Source organism: Notamacropus eugenii, chromosome 4 (assembly GCF_028372415.1).
Source record: "Notamacropus eugenii isolate mMacEug1 chromosome 4, mMacEug1.pri_v2, whole genome shotgun sequence".
In the NCBI taxonomy this organism is placed as follows: domain Eukaryota; kingdom Metazoa; phylum Chordata; class Mammalia; order Diprotodontia; family Macropodidae; genus Notamacropus; species Notamacropus eugenii.
The window spans coordinates 298,327,964-298,344,845 of NC_092875.1; positions in this window are offsets into that span (position 1 = coordinate 298,327,964).

The window sequence follows — 16,882 nt, forward strand, 5'->3', positions numbered from 1 at the left end:
AGAGAAAAAAAAAAACAACAAAACAACCTCTCTAGGTCCTGTATATAAAAGTAGTTATTAATACAGTAAGAAAATAATCATTTTTTTCTCAAAAGCATTTTATAATTTTCATTTTTTACTATGGTCAAAGAATTAATCACAAAGTATCCAATTTAGTGGTGAGGGATTCAATTATGATCTTTATACAAATGATTATCAGATATATTTGTCCAGCTTTAACCTTTCTCCTAACCTCCTGACTCATGTCTCCAAATACCTATTAGATATCTCACAGTGGATTCCTTGTAGACTTTTTAAACTGAATATATCCAAAATTGATCTCAGTTTTTCCCCAAAGCCTTCCCTCTTCCTAACTTTCCTATTGTTTTTGAGGGGTTTGCCAATCTTCTCAATAATCTGAGTTCATTACATACGTGTCATCTTTAACTCTTCATTTTCTCTCACCTCCCCCCCGCCCATTTTTAACATTTTGCCAAGGCCAGTGGCTGAAGTATCTCAGAGAATTAACATTCTCTGAATGTTTTGTAACTGAGTACTTCTCTTTCTTAAATGTCCCCATTCTTAACCTTCTTCTTATACCTTATAAAGTATTTTCTGCATATATACATACATGTATACATGTGCATGTATACATACACACATATACGTACATAAATGTATGTACATATATGTGTGTACATATATACATATGTGTGTGTACATAGATACATATATAGTGTACCTATATAGGTATAGGTACATATATGTGAGTGTATGTGTGTGTGCACTGGTATCTCTGCTCTGCTCTTCTTCACACAAGACAATTCACCTTCCAGCTTCTATCCTTCATTTTCAAAGAAGACCATGACATCAGAGAAATGATGGCATGACTTGCACTTGACTTTGTTTTGAGTTTGGTGGCTGTGCAAGATCACTAACCTTACTTTCTCCTCCTGAGCCATCTCCACCGAACATTCATATACCCTTGGAAGAGCAGGCATTCCCAAAAGGCAGAAATCAACTCTGATTGAATAACAATCAACGAGAAAATTAATATTTTAAAGAGAGGTGGGCCTATTCTAATGAGTGGTTTGGTACATAAATCCAATTATTTTACTCTTGGACCAAGAGAGTCATCTCTACTCAAACCACCCCCATCTCAGGCAATCTAGACAAAAGGACCTATTCTTCACCCAGTCTTACCTGAGTACAATAATGGTGGAGTCACTGTAAGAAATCCCTTTAGAAAAGATGGTCTTTTAATCAGAATTAAGCTTTCTCAGTTGGGTGGGATCCCATCCAAGATTGAACTCAATCTCATCACCAGCCCTGTCCTTCAGAGACTGCCTTGATCTACTAAAGGGGGAAAAAACTGAAAAACAAACCCTGGATCCTCCCACATTAGTAATTGACTGTTAAATATTATTTCTTTCAGTTCCCTGAGGACAGGACCTCATCTTTTGTTTTGTTTTCATCTTTTTTCACAAGACCCTAGCTCAATCCTCTCCATGTAATGGTCACTTACTAAACCCTTGTGAAACTGAGTTGTATGTTTTCTCTCCTCTTTTAGTTCCTTCGGGGCAAGAACTATGTCATACGCTTCTTTGTAACCCCATTAATTCATTCAATAAATGTGGATAAAGCAATGATAATAACAACTCGTATTTACGTAATGCTTTACTAATTATGAAACAGTTTTCTCACAACCCCATGAGACATAGAGTACAAGTATCATCCTGTCTCCATTTTATAGAGAAGAAAACTGTGGCACTGAGAGATGTGATTTACCCAGGAACTTACAGCTACTACGTTTCAGATCTAGAAGTAAAAGCCGGGATAACTGATGCTCAGTCCTACATATCTTAGTGAACTAAAGTGAATGCTGGGAAATCACTTGATATATAACTCAGTAGTAATTTTGATGAAGACAAATCTATTTTAAACATATTTTATAAGGTCATTCAGAATTTGTCAATTAGCTTTCTCTTTGTTTCCGTTCTTTTATTTATTAAATTAAATATTGAATCTCCATCTCCCTTCCACATAGAAAAGGGAAGGATGCCTTTCTATAGAATTTTGCCTCAAAAAATAGTACTGCTTAATCCCCTCTTCTAATTTCAAATGTTTTAAGTGTTAGCCTATTACACCAGTACCTGGACCCAAGCATTAGCATGCTTACTTTGCCCTAGGAAAAGAAAGGAGCTAGTTGTTATTTTTCTCTGTTACAGCCCCATTCCTGTATTCCAGTTGATCCTTGATCCTGTTGCAACTGAAATGTTGCAGCACAATTCTAGTAGAAAATCAAAAAGTGGGAGCTCAGAAAAACTTTCCTCCCTCACCACTTGGTCCCAAAGAAAATTGTGTTTTATCATCCTTGGTTCAAAGGAGATAACAGATTTAGTAGAAAAGAGTATCTTTTTACCTTAGATGACACAGAAAATACAGAATTTTGCTATTTCTTCACAGAATCATAATTAAAAATGAAACTTAGGACTCTTTTTTTATAGGATTCGTTGGGGAAAAAAATTGCATTAATTGTGAGCCTGACTTCATCTGCCTCCCAGATCTCCACAGCAGCAATTTTGTAGAGTGGTGTCAGCTTTCACCAAACTGGTATTTGAAGGAGGAAAAATTTCAAACATGTTTAACTGGCAATTGATGCAATAGAAACAGCATTAAGGAATAAGTATAATAGTGCATTAATTATCATTAATTATGAAATAATGACACAGCTATCAAATTAATCAAGGCTCAATTTAGAATTTCAAAATGGACCCACATTTGAGAGGACTATGGTAGCAATTAATGTATCAATCTATTTAGAACTATGATTGATTAACACTTTTCAAAAAACATATAGAAAATGGCTATGCTAATCAAGGGAAATCAGGCTCTGTTCACAGACCTTCATTTAATACTTAAATATTCCTCATTTATAAACAGATTTTTCCCCTTCTACCCATGTCTAAATGGATTTTATATTCTATGGATAGTAAAATGTTTAAGACGGACAAAATCACCATACTCTGTAACCTCTATTGGAAAAGGCTTTGATTACAGTAAAATTACACAAAAATGTGTCATTAAAAGGCATTGGACAGACATAAAATCTAACCTTTTGAGCTGAAGAATACTTAATATTCTCTTCATGATCATGCAAGGGGAAATTCTTTGCTATGGAATAGCTATTTTCCTGTTAAGCAGGCTATTTCATCAATGATTTATTCCTGAGATGTAATAGGTCGTTTAAAATGGTGGTTTAAAAGTTAGGCCTTTTTGTTTAATTTTCTCACAGACAGTTGGTAATTATCATGGTCCTGTAGTTTCTCTGGAATGCTGTGGAGGGTCAAATGCCAATGAAACCCTGCTTTATAGGGTAATTAAGACAGTCGACATGGTTATTAAATACATCATGCTAAACTAAACTGGAATGCTGTGAAATAAAATCCAAAATCATAAATAAAACCTGGGTATTCTAGCAAAAGAGTATCATAGGGGGAGGGGCTGTTAGAAAGGGAAAATGAGTCTTATTCCTTTGGAATTATAGTAAACAGATCTCCTCAAACCATACTTGTTAAAATGGATCTCCTGAAATACTCAAGACTTGCTCTCTGTCTCTTGAAACATGAGACGACAACATGATATTAATAACATCAACAACAAGCATTTATATAACTCTTTTAGGTTTACAATGTATTTTACATGCGCTATCTCATTTGAGCCTTCCAACAACCTTGTGAGGTAGGTGCTATTATCTGCATTTTGCAGATAAAGAAACTGAGGCTGAGATGTTTAATGACTGCCAAGGGTCACACAGCTAGTAAGTATCTAAGGCAGAATTTGAACTAAGGTCTTCCTGACTCCAAGTCTAGGACTCTATCTACTTCATGACCTAATACTTCTATAGGTGCTCTTGCTCCCAGTATACCTGGAATATGTGTTAGTAAATAGTTAATCATAATTCCTTCAGAATGCTCTAAAAATTAATAGTTCCTTATGCATCATTAATGATGAGGCATCATGTTCTTAAAAATCCAATCTAAAATGCAAGTGGCCAATTGAAAGAATGCAGAAACTGACATGGTTTGTCATCAAACTTTCCAGTTCTGCATCATCCCTGTGTACATATGATTATTTGCACATCCTATATTAATAACCTGCATTAGCCCCTGAAGGAAGTTGCTGTAACATTACTACTTAGAAGAAACTGGAGACCAAGATATTTCAAGGATTGTTGATGTTGATAAGTCTAAGCAGTGTTGATAGGTAAATATTGCCATCCATAATGACATCAAACTTCCCCAAAATGTGTAGCTGTCTTGTGGCTATATGTTTTTCAAACCAGAAAGCTGAAGGCTAAGGTAATTTAATTTCTTCCAAGGAAATTTCGATGAGCATACAAAAATGGCAAGAGGACTTTTTTGAAATGAGAACAGCAACAAATAAAATCCCTAAGACTTATAATATGCTTTGTACAGAAGATTTGAAACCTTTCTCCCCTTGAGTATAGCTTGGAAGCTCATGTACTCTATGCATATTTACAGGCAAATTCATAGGAAAAGGAAAAGGACCAGCCTTAAATAGGGGAAATAAATATTTCCAATTCTAGCTGTAAAACTGGAAGCCAAAATGTGTAGTTGACAGGCACTGAGCCAGTTGACTTCAGATCACTAGCCTTTCCTTCGGATCAGTCTTCCTATTTCCACATGGAACACATTTTAAGTTAACAATGTGTAGTTTGGCAAAGGGATTGTTTTTCTTTGGCATGAAGCCGTTGTCTCGTTTTTTTTTTTTAATGTATTTTCTGCCTGCTTATATATACAATGCCTGTCGACATTCTTTTTGAACTTTAAAAACAGTTGTTACATCAAAAAAGTTTGAGACAATTACATGCTGACTATTTTTTTTAATGTGAAAAACATTTACTATAGCCATATGCTGGCGAGCTTACCTGTTCCAGTTCTGAATATTTACTTAGATATACCTTTAAAAATACATCAAATGCTAACTTAATACATCACATATCCTTAGAAAATAAAATGAACCTCATGTATAGTGGTTATTTAAATTTCAATTGATAAGTATTTTCCCAGGGGTTATCAATCATGAGTCTGATTATTTCTTCCCTCATCCCTTTTCTATCAGGATATTAAATTTGAGTCATTTTATCTATCATGTATTAATAGCACTGAAAACAGTAGAATGGAATGCCATCCATTCAAACATTTGCAGTCGATTTGGCCATTCCTTGCCACCGAAAACTCAGAGAAGCTCAGATGCAAATTTTTCAGACGTTGGTTCCACATGAAATGGGACAGACTGCTGCACCAGCTACTGTTGTGAGACCAGATAGAGCAACCGCTGCCTACACATAAAGAGAACCATTAAGGGGGGAGTTGTTTATTTCTGCTTCTGCAGAAATCATAAACACCAGCCATGAGCTTGACAGCACAAGCTGTGCCGCAGTAAATTCTAGTACTTTGCTGGCCATTCTTAGCTGCCCAGTAAAAGTTACTGTAGCTAAGTCCCCATATACATTTCATGAAATAATCCTGCTCAAAAGATGGTATCATATTCATGCACAGCAGGGTGTGCAAATGCCCATAAATCAAATGTAGAATCTGAACTATCTATAAAAAAAAAAATCTGTGCAAATTTAAGCATGATCCTTTTGCCAAACAATAGGCCTTCATATGCTCTGCAGCTTAGCAGACACCAAGGAATTTTGTTTGGAAGTGATAGCTACTGTCTATGTAATATTTAGAACCTATTCATGGAGCATCTGGCAGAAAATAAAAGGGTTTCCTCCTCTAACATATGCTAAAGAAGGATGTGGTCCTGTGCCGACTCCTCCTCTTCTGATTTTTTGCAAATAGCACAACATAAGAGACGGTTGTTTCTGGCTGCCCTGCTGCCTGTCATGGCTGTCAAGTGAAATCCCATGAATTATTGCTCTTCCAGATGTAAGAGATTTTCAGGCGGCCTTAAACTGCCTGTGGTTTGTGGTACTGGATAGGAGAGAAACGAGATTAAACTTCATCTCATCAGCGCAATCTGAAAAGATCACACAGAGGAGCAATAATCACGGCTTTTTCATTCCGGAGCCAGACTTGAGAGCTGTGTGTTTTTGTTTCAGGGTGATGTCACATTAAGCTTGTTGGAAGACAGTGATTAAGGTCAAACAATATTTGAGGAAGATCAAAAATAAAAAAAAAAATCAACTGGAGACTGCTGCTTACTTTTTGCATTTGCTTTAAAGGCAGAGGGTTTGCAATTTTTCTCTAGCTATAAAAGCATGGAATGTGAATTTGGTCTTATAATTCAAAATTTTCAGTACTTCTTAACACAAGGTTAAGATGAGAAAAATGAGAAAATATTCCCATAAAATTGCGATGTGACCATTTCATTGTCTTCCAGAGAATATGTTCATCGTCGTCATCAACCAAAAAATCATATTACTTTTTTGTTATCTATAAAGGTTATTCAGAAATCTCAAATTAGGTGTGATGCTAAAAAGTATTTCATATAGAGTTCAGAAATATTCATTGTAAAAAGTGGGCACTGAGAGTAGTGTTGTCTGGCTGGTAAAGTTTTCTCAGCACAGTATTTCAGCTCAAATGTGTTCAGTTGTTTTCTTTTCAGAGTTTGCTACTACAGCCTTACATAAGTTAGAAAATAGCAGCAGATACAACCATCCTGGGTACCAGCATTTAACTACAGGTTTTCATAACTGTTTCCAGAATGGCTCAGAAAATAAATCATAACCACTTCCATTATATACTGTTTGAGTCCTCAGGGAGAAAACTTAAAGAACTCATTACATTTCCACTCCCTTTGATCAAAAACAATACAGAGCACCTGGAAATTATAATTTTCAATAAGAGTTGTGACACAATCTAGCATAATGCTTAAAACCCTAAGCATCCAAATATGGTTTCTGTTAGAGTTTATCATTTATGGCATCAAGACAAGGTGAGTAGCTTTCTGCTCCAGCCCTATTAGCAAAATATTAATTATGGATCAGGAAAATGTGGTATTTAAAAAACACCTGGAAATAATTGACAAATGTATGTGTCTTAGATCAGAACGTAATTGTCCCGATTCAACCTGCATAACTTTTTTTTCCCGCTGAAACTGACGTAGCTTGTTTAAGTAATGGTTTTGGCTACCAGATGTAAAACCTCCCAGGCTAGCTTCTTTTTTTCCATTTCAGCTGAGGCACCTCACAAAGGTTCACTAATGTGCGGAGATCCCAGCAAAATCGTGATGAAAACCACAGGTACAAACGTCTGTGAGGGGCTCACATGAAAGCATTTATGGCTTTTCATGCATGTGTATTAAACCATAGTGGAAAAGAGCCCTTCATTGGAAATGCATTAATTATTTGACACTGGTTTTCCTCAAAGTCATTTTTTACTATGGGATGCAAGTGAAAGATTACAGCTGAAAAAATGATCATCATACTTGAGGGAGGCTCACAGAGTCTTTTCTTAGGTTCTGTGTGAAGTTGTCTTGAACTGAAACCTCTGCTCCTTAAGGATTAAGGGATTGAAAAGCAAAGACTCAAGCTGCTGTAATTTAAACCCAGTGATTCCTGAGCACAAAGTACAAAATGGACTTGGCCAATCTGTTTCTTTGCTAGTTTGGCAAAGAAATAATTTTACCTTTTGAAAGTTTGGTACTATTAACATTCCAAAGGTGTTATTATCTTTAAAGCTCCCCCCCACCTTTTATGGCTCATACCATGAGAACTAGCCTGTTAAACACCAGAGATGTAGACATGGTATCAGATGACAATTTGCTACATCTCTGAAAATGTCCATATATGTGATATGTAGAAAAATGTTGAAGATAAAATCATTTCTGAATGCCAAGGAGGAGGATTTTCTTATTCACAAAGATACCTTATTCCCAATAAAATTTACAGCAAAAAAAAAAAATGGAGTTGCAGTTTTATCTTTGTCTCTGGTTCATAATTATTACAGCCCAAAGAAGTTTCAGTCCAATCTGGTTGGGTCCTAAAGGCTCTAGGCATAACAAGAAATATCATTTTACCAAGAATTAGTCTATTCTTTGGGGTAGAGCAAAAGTAGTTAATTACTTTAATACTAAATAAAAGTCATGAGTTTTATAACCAAACAATGAATGGACACACAGTTCATTAATTTTGTGAGATGGTATGACGTTTTTTTTTTCATTATTTGAAAAACTTTGACACAAGAATGTGGTAAATCATTCCATGCTAAATGTTTTAAGATTGTTTTGCCTGTTTTTGCTGGAAGCAAATGATCATGATCATAAATAGTGTTTTGGGTAAAACTTGAGGCCATTAAATGTTACTACACTTAACACTAAAGTTTGGGTTTCAAGATTTCAAACTGTTACCAGAATGAATCACAGAATCATAGAATCTCAGGGTTAGAAGGGACTTCAAAGCATGAGTAAATATGTGTGTATGTGACTGTGTATGTGTGTGCATTTCTAGATCTCTGATTTTATTGGTGTAGGAAATTTCAATGAGGACTTCCTCTGAAAATTTAGATGGGTACTTTCCGTATAACTTATAACTTAGAGAATTGTCTGTGCACTGAAGTTAAGTGACTTGTTCGTGGTCAAATAATCAGTATGTGTCAGAGGTTAGATTTGAACTCAGGTCTTCCTGACTTTGAGTGTGGCTCTTCATCTACTACCTCATATTGCCTCTCCAAGGTCATCTAAAGCCCAAATCATCTCTACAATCTACCTGGAAGTGACTAGCCAGTCTCTCATTTATTCAATAAACAAATTTTCATTAAGTAGGAACTCTTCCATATTCTGGGCATACAAAGATAGCTTATCTGACAATATAATAACAAGAAAAGATCTATATACACATAGATTGATATAGAGTTAGATAGATAGATAGATAGGTAGACAGATAGATAGATAAACTGTTATGATAGAGAATGATATAAGGGCAAAGGAGAGATCCAGGTCAAAAGCTAAGGGAAAGCCTTCACTTGTAGGTCTCCTGTGTCAGAAAACTCAATACTTCCTGAGGCAGCCCATTTCTCTACTGGACAACATTAATTATTAGGAAACTTTTCCTTAAAACAGTCTCTATTATTACTTCCACTAATTGGTCTTCATTATGACCTCTGGAAAAGCAAACAAAATAAATCAATAATAGTCATTGCGTAACATTTTAAGGTGTGCAAAGTACTTTAACTATATTACAGATGATCTCCACAGCAAGGCCGTGAGTTAGGTGCTACAGCTATTATCTTAATCTCAGTTTTATAATGAGCAAACTAGTGCTCTAATAAATTGTGTTTTGCCTGGGACTCCCAGTTTAGTAATCATCAAAGGGTAGATTTGAAGTCAGAACTCTCCTGACTAATACTCCTTCCATCCACATTGCATTGTCTCTCTAATCTCATTTCAATATGTCCTCCACCTTCCATAGCCAAATAATTGTCTAGTCCTATCTATTCTACCTCCAAAATATCCTTCACATCCATCCCATTTCTCTCTACTTGCATAAATACTACTCTACTACTTTACTGTAGTAAATTCCCTTATCATTTCTTACTTGCACTGCTATAATGCTTATGATCTGACTAATTAATAAATTCCAGTTAATTCCCCTGCATCCCATCTCTATTTTCTCCAAAATACCCTCCATACAAGTAGAAAATTGATATTCCTAAAATATAGGTCTAAAATATCATTCTTTTACTCAGTTAGCTGCAAAGACTCCATATTGCCTCTAGGATAAAATATAAATTCTTCTGTTTATCATTTAACGCCCTTCTCAAACTTAGGGTCTACCCATCAATTGGACAACGGTTGAACAAGTTAGGGTACATGAAGGTGATAGAATATTATTCAGCTATAAGAAATGATGGAGAAATCTGAGAACATTAATTATTGAGTGAAGTAAGCAGAATTAGGAGAACAATGTAGCCAATAAAAACAATATTGCCAAGACAATCAACTTAGAAAGTCTTAGGACTCCAATCAATACAATGATCAACTATGATTCCGGGAGACTCACGATGAAACAGAATAATCACCTCCTGATGGAGAGGTGATGGATTCAGAGTGCAGACTGAGACATAATTTTGGATATGGTCAAACTGGGAATTTATTTTGGTTACATATGTTTGTGACAGGAGATTTTGCTTTTCTTGCTTTCTCGTTGGGGAAGGGATGGTATAAGAAGAGATGAGAGGAAAAGAAGGTAGATGTTCATTTTTAAAATTTAAATAAAAACATAAAAATAATACCCTTCACAATGGAGTTCTAATTTGCCTTTCCAGGTTCATTCTAAGCATCACTCATTTCAAACATTCTACATTCTAAACTGGCCAGTGTCAAACTGTTTCTCTCTGTATATGATTTTGTATCTTCCAGTTCCATGCATTTGTATGTCACCCATATGCCTGGAATATTCTCCGTCCTCATCTCTGCCTCTTAGAATCCTCATCTCTTTTTGAAGCTAAGTTCAAGTGACACCTCCTACCAATGGCCTCATATCAAATAATTCTTCCAATTGTTAGTACCAACCTTTATCCCACACAAAAAAAAATACTCTGTAGTTGTTTTGACCATTTTTTGTATTTTCATATCTGTGTACATGTTTTACTCAGCTTTTTTCAATAGTAGAATGTAAATTGCTTGACAGAAGAGACAATTTTCATTTTTGTCTTTTTTTTTTATCATAGACACTTAATAAAGACTTGTTGACTTGAGTTGAATTTAAGTACTTGAAGATAGTAGCCAGGTCCCTTGATATCTTTTCTACTCCAGACTAACCCTTCTGAGTTCCTTCAAACAATCCACATGGGACATGTTTGTGAATTCTACACCAGGAATTATGTGGCTAACATAATCAATCCAGGGAAGATATTATTTTCATAGAAATCCATTTTAGAAAGGCACTATTAAATTCCATCTAATCCTCTCACAAACATTGTTGAAACTGATATCGAAATAAAACAAATCTTCATAAAATCCTTTTGGTTCAATCACTGCATTTTATTTCTTCCCACTTTTCCTCACCCTAGTACTTTATGCTTTCTCACACTTTAGGATTTTTTTTTAATATCTCTACTCTTATTCCCTCTGTACCAATTCTCCACTACCAAAGCATTCCACATCTGTTCATTTGATAATGGCTTATTTTAGTCTCTAGAAAGGTACCTTCAAAATCATCTAGTCAAACCCATACAATTTCTCACAAAAGGTCATAGAGTTTGAATCTGTTCCTAAATAGAAAATCTTTCTATCATGTCACTGAAAAGCAACTGAGAGAAAAAAAAAAAGACATTCATAGGTATAATGGTCATTTAAATGGGAAAATCTTTCCCATCCATTAATAGACTCATGTGACCTGCCTGGGTTACATGGAAGTCTGAGTTACATGGAGTCTGTGGTGGCTCAACAGGTTGAGCAAGAAGGGGTGGAGCAGGAAATGAGTCAGAGCAGTCAGAGTTGGGAAAGAGAGAGTAGGCAGCAACTAGTATGAGTGGGAAAGCTTGTTTTTAATTTTGTTTAAGGGAGCTTGTTTGTGGGAAGCCTAACTGAGGGAAAACTTAGGGATAGTAATGTCCCCTGCATTGTTATTGTGTATAGATTTCTTTGTTGCTATGATGGATTTCATTTTCTGGTGTTGGGATTCAGCTTTCTGGTGTTTGAATAAATATTTTGGTTCTGTCTTCCATGTGTTCAATTTGTTATATGTTGTGATTCAGAACTGTGCTGGCATACTCATAGCTGCCATAGGCACTATGAACATCACATTGGTGCTACAATAGAACAAAAAAATCTAGGAGATAAACCAAAAATACAAGCTATGGAAACTAGCTGGTATAGTGGACAGAGTGCTAGAATTTAGGAAGACCTAAGTTCAAATTCAGCTTCAGACACATACTATCTGTGTTGCCCCAGCAACTCAATTAACCTCAGTGAGCCTCATTTTCCTCCTCTATAAGATGAGAATAACAAAAGGACCTTCTTCCCTGAATTGTTCTGAAAACAAGATGATTGAATATTTCCAAAGTGCTTTGCAACCTATATAAATGCTGCTGCTGTTAATGGTGTTTATACACAAATCCATGAAGTAATAATCAGGGAGAACCCAATATCATAATATGAGTCATACCTGGCATCATAGATATCACCGAGAACTAGTAGAACAGGACTCATGATTGAATTATTCAAAATATACTAGATAAGGGAAAATGGGAAGATGAATATCATTCATGTTTAAAAGATATATTAATTCTAGGAAAGTCAGAATTTTGAAGACAGAAGTGTGGTGAACATTTGGGTAAAAATCCATGGAGGGTAAAACAAAAATAACATTGTCATCAGAGTAAACTTCAGATCACCTGGACAAGAAGAGGAAATAAATGAGGAATTCAAAAAACAAATCACAATTCTGATATAAAACATACTTTGGTAGTGAGGAGAGACTTCCAACTATGTAGAAATCTGTTGGAGTTCTCTTACCAAAGTAAAGTAATTGCCAAAATATTGATTTATCTTAAAGATGTCACCCTCTGAAGAGCAGAACATATGAAGAGAACTGTCATTATGTACTTAATGACACTTATAGTCACTTAATAAATGTGTTAACTGAATGTATCTGATCATCATCAGCAAAGGTGAACTAACTGCTGGAATGGAAGCAGTAGGAATATTGAGGAGAAGTAGGCATTATAACTTAGAATTCAAAATAGAAAAGGAAAATGTCAATACCCACAAACCCAAATGCTTACTTCTGTATCTCAAAAAAAATGGAAATAATCAATCTATACACATATATGTCAAAGGCATGCTTAAAAAAAATATGGAAAGTTGTCAGACTTTAATTAACAATAATCTGTATCAAAACATTAATACAATTGGCTGAAAAGTCTTTTTTTCCTTATCTTTAACTTTCTTTTATCTCCTTGCTGACCTTCTTGCAGTATACGCTCAGTAATGAAGTTCCTGGGTCAAAGAGCATGAACAGTATAGTGAGTTTTCTTCCATAATTCTAAATTGTTTCTAGAAGTTAAATCAATTCATAGTTTCACCACTAGATTATTATGTTTCATTTTCCATAGTCCCTACGACATGGACCCTTTCAATCTTTGGTCCTCTTTGATAATTGACTTGGTGTGAGGTAAAATATCATAGCTATTTTGTTTATTATTTCTCTTGTTATTGGTGATTTTTTTCATATGGTTATTGATAACTTGCAAGTCTTCTTTTGAAAGTTCTTTGTTCATATACATTGACTATTTATTGGGGAATTGTATGTGTTCTCATACATTAATGCTAATTGTTTATATAACTTGGATATTAGGATCTTAATCAAAAATATTGATACAACTATACTTTTTGAAACCACTCTTTTTCATCTTATTTCATCTGCAATGATTTTTTTATTGTTTATTTCAAGACTAAATGATTGTTCCATAACTCAAAACCATACCATATCATAAAAAAAAATACTGATAAAAAGTTTAAGAAGAAGCTCAGGATCCTTAAAAGCAATTTCTAATTTCCCTGTGGTAAACCTTCCCCTACCACTTCCTTCGTTGTCTTTTCACAATGTCTGTGTAAGATATAGGTAAATGAGCCAGTTATCTTTTATAATCAGTTCTATAACTGGCCCATCTACCTATTTCTTGAACAGATATGGATAGACAAAGAAGTAACTGAAAGAGGCAGAGTTGCTATTGGGAAATTGTATGGCTCTTGAATCAGGAAACAATACTTTGGACTCTGAAGAGTACAGTTGAAGGTCACCCAAAGGTTAATGGAGAAATGTTTGGTGAACAGGAATAGTTTGCAACATATTACAAAACAAAAAATATTGTTCAGAAGAAGTCCATCAGAAAGATATATAACTAGAAAAAGAGATGAGCTGGTCAATAGCAAGATAGCACAGAAGAGGGATATCCAAGAAACAGTCCACATTTGCTAATTCAGAATATAAATTCCTTGAGGATTGTAATTATTTTACTTTTTTAAAGTAGCCTAAGCACCCAGCACACATTCAAACTTAATAATTATTGTTGATGATTGATTGATCAAATATTCCACTTGTATCCACTCAATGTCAAGAGATCAAGAGAAAGGTCACCAGCATGCTAGGTGTATCCCTGTAACAAATTTATTGGAGGGCACAGAATGGAACTAGTAGTAGGAGTACCAACATCTATAATATCTTAGATTCTCCTAAATATCACAGCATCCAGTCCTAAGGGAATGATCCCATTGTACTTTGACCTGACCAGACTATAGTGGGAGCCAATTTGTATTTCTTCAGAGCATTGTATTTTATAATGGACACCACCAGCGATTACCTACAGGGGAGGGCAACTAGAATGGTGGACCTTCTCAAAGTTATGCCATAAGAGAATTCATTAACCTCTAAACTGGAGATGTTTAGCCTAGAGAAGTAAAGACTCAGTGAAGACATAATAATCTTCAAGCATTTAAAGAGTTGTTACATGGGAAAGGAATTAGTCTTGGTGTGCTTGTTGTTGAATTAGAAATAATGGATAAAGATGAAAGGAGATAGATTTTGACTTTATATGTGGATAAAGTTTGCAAAAATTAATACTATTCCAAAACAAAATGTTGTACCTTGATAGATCTTGGGCTCTATCTCTTTGAAAATTTTCAGCAAAGTCTGGATACACAACTTCCAGGTAGGTATCAAAGAACATTTCTGTTAAAGTATGTGTTGAACTAGATGAGGTCACTTACAATTTTGAGGTTCTGTGAGTAGAAATCTAGATCTGCTTTTAAGTAACCTCCATCCACTGCTCCTACGTTTTTCCTTTGGTGCCAAGAAAGATCTAATTCTTCTTTTGTATGAAAACCCTTCAAGTACTTGAATGCACTCATTACACAACACTAAGTTCTTTGTGCTCCTGGCAAGATGCCCCCCATTCCTTCAAGTTGTCAGCAAATACCATGGTTTCCAGGCTTCTCATCAAAATGAAAGGTCCTACTCTGGATATGCTCTAATCTTTCTGAAATGCAGAACCCAGAATGGAGCACAATGCGACATGTAGTTTGAGCAGAGTTGAGTACACTAGGTCTCTCACGTTCCTTGTTCTACAATGTGAGAACATTACAATATAATAAAATATATTTCTTAATATAGCCTAAAATTTCATAAAAATTTTTACTACCATGTGAAGAAACTATTCCTTTCTATTGGCCCATCCACCCAAGCCTTTTTCATGTATTCTATTGGCTACTAATGCTTTCTTCCTAGCTGGTACTTGTGAAATATATTATTTTTAAAATCAAGTGTAGTGTGTTACTGTTATTTCTATTAAATCTTCATCATTTAAATTTCAGTCCATTATTCTAGTCTGCTGAATTTTTTTTTAAATACTGACCTCCATTCAAAGACTATACCTATTCTGTCCTGCCTTAATGAACTGTTTGAGAAAAGTAACTCATTATATAGTTTTCTCTTTACATAAGTGGATCCTTCAGAAGACCGCCATGCAAAGCAATTTTTATTCCAGGCAACCTACAGATGTAGGGAAGGGAGGAAAGGGAGAAATGAAGTATAAAGAGGCCCACTTGCTGGAGGGGGAGGCTAGCACATTGCTGAAGGACATATGGGGGCCCAGGGCAGAGAAGGGAGAGCAGGAAGAGGAACATATGAATTGGAGTCAGCCATGCGGGGGCCTAGTTGGAACCAAAAAGAGGAAGGGGCAGCAAGCACATAGGGACCAGACACAGACACAGACAGGAGAGAACAGGCAGCATGCAGGGCTGGGCACAGACACGTTGTACTTGAAGACAGACAGAAGACAGATACAAGAACAGGACATGGCATTCAGGTGAGTGGGCCAAGCAGGGCAAGGTCTCTCCTCTTGAACCAGAGATATCAAGCCAAGCCTCAATCTGGCAGCAGTGGAGATAGTAGTCTCCCATCGCTTCCACTCTTCTGCTTTCACTTGAAGGGTATTTTCTATAGGTGTTTACTGTTCAGTAAAGTTAACATAGGTGTTTCTTAGACTGTTGATTTCTTTCAGAATTCTTTATGGAGAATTGAATTTGCATAATACGAACTTACCTAAAGTGAGGACTGTCCGTAATCCTATCATATATCTCACAATTCTTCAAAATGGATCTCCATGATCCTGAATTCCTTTCTCTGATCCAAACTTTTAGACTTCCATTTCTTTTTCTTCCTTGGTACTCATAAATTCATTCTTTATTTTCACCCTTACATCTAACCCACTCACCCATTTCTTCTTTTTCTAGTCCTTCACCCCTCCCAACCTTACTTTACTCCCTATAGTTGACCAGTTTAACTGGAGTGTCTTCCATTTACTCTTCTTACATTATCATGATCATAGATTTAGAGATGGGAGAGGCCTGAGAAGCCAGTGAGTTCAAGAAAAGTAAGGAACAAAGAGATGAAATGACTTGCCTAATGTCAGAACGCTAAGTGTCTGAGGCAGGATTTGAACTCAGATCTTTATTCTAATTCCACTATTTTACCACTCTCATCAGTCATGTTTTCCCATATCCCAGTCCTGGAGTTCCTATCTACATTATCTCTATCAACATTCTCCAATACCATTTCTATGTTGCTAGATGAAGCTGGCAAACAGCAAATAAATGTGCTGAGTCCAATGTAAATTTGTTATCTAATATCAATGAGACCATTACTGCAGCAATACATTTTTTCTTTATCCCCTAATTGATTCTCTTTTGCATTGACTGATATGGCTATTCCAAATTTTCTCTTCTTTCCTCAAGTCCTCTTTACCATCCTTTCTGTTCCTTTCAATAAAAGACCTTGCCTCCTTCTTTACTGAGAAAATTGAGGGCATCTATCATGAACTCACTGTTCTCCACTATTCCACAACTCAAAACCTATATGAATGAT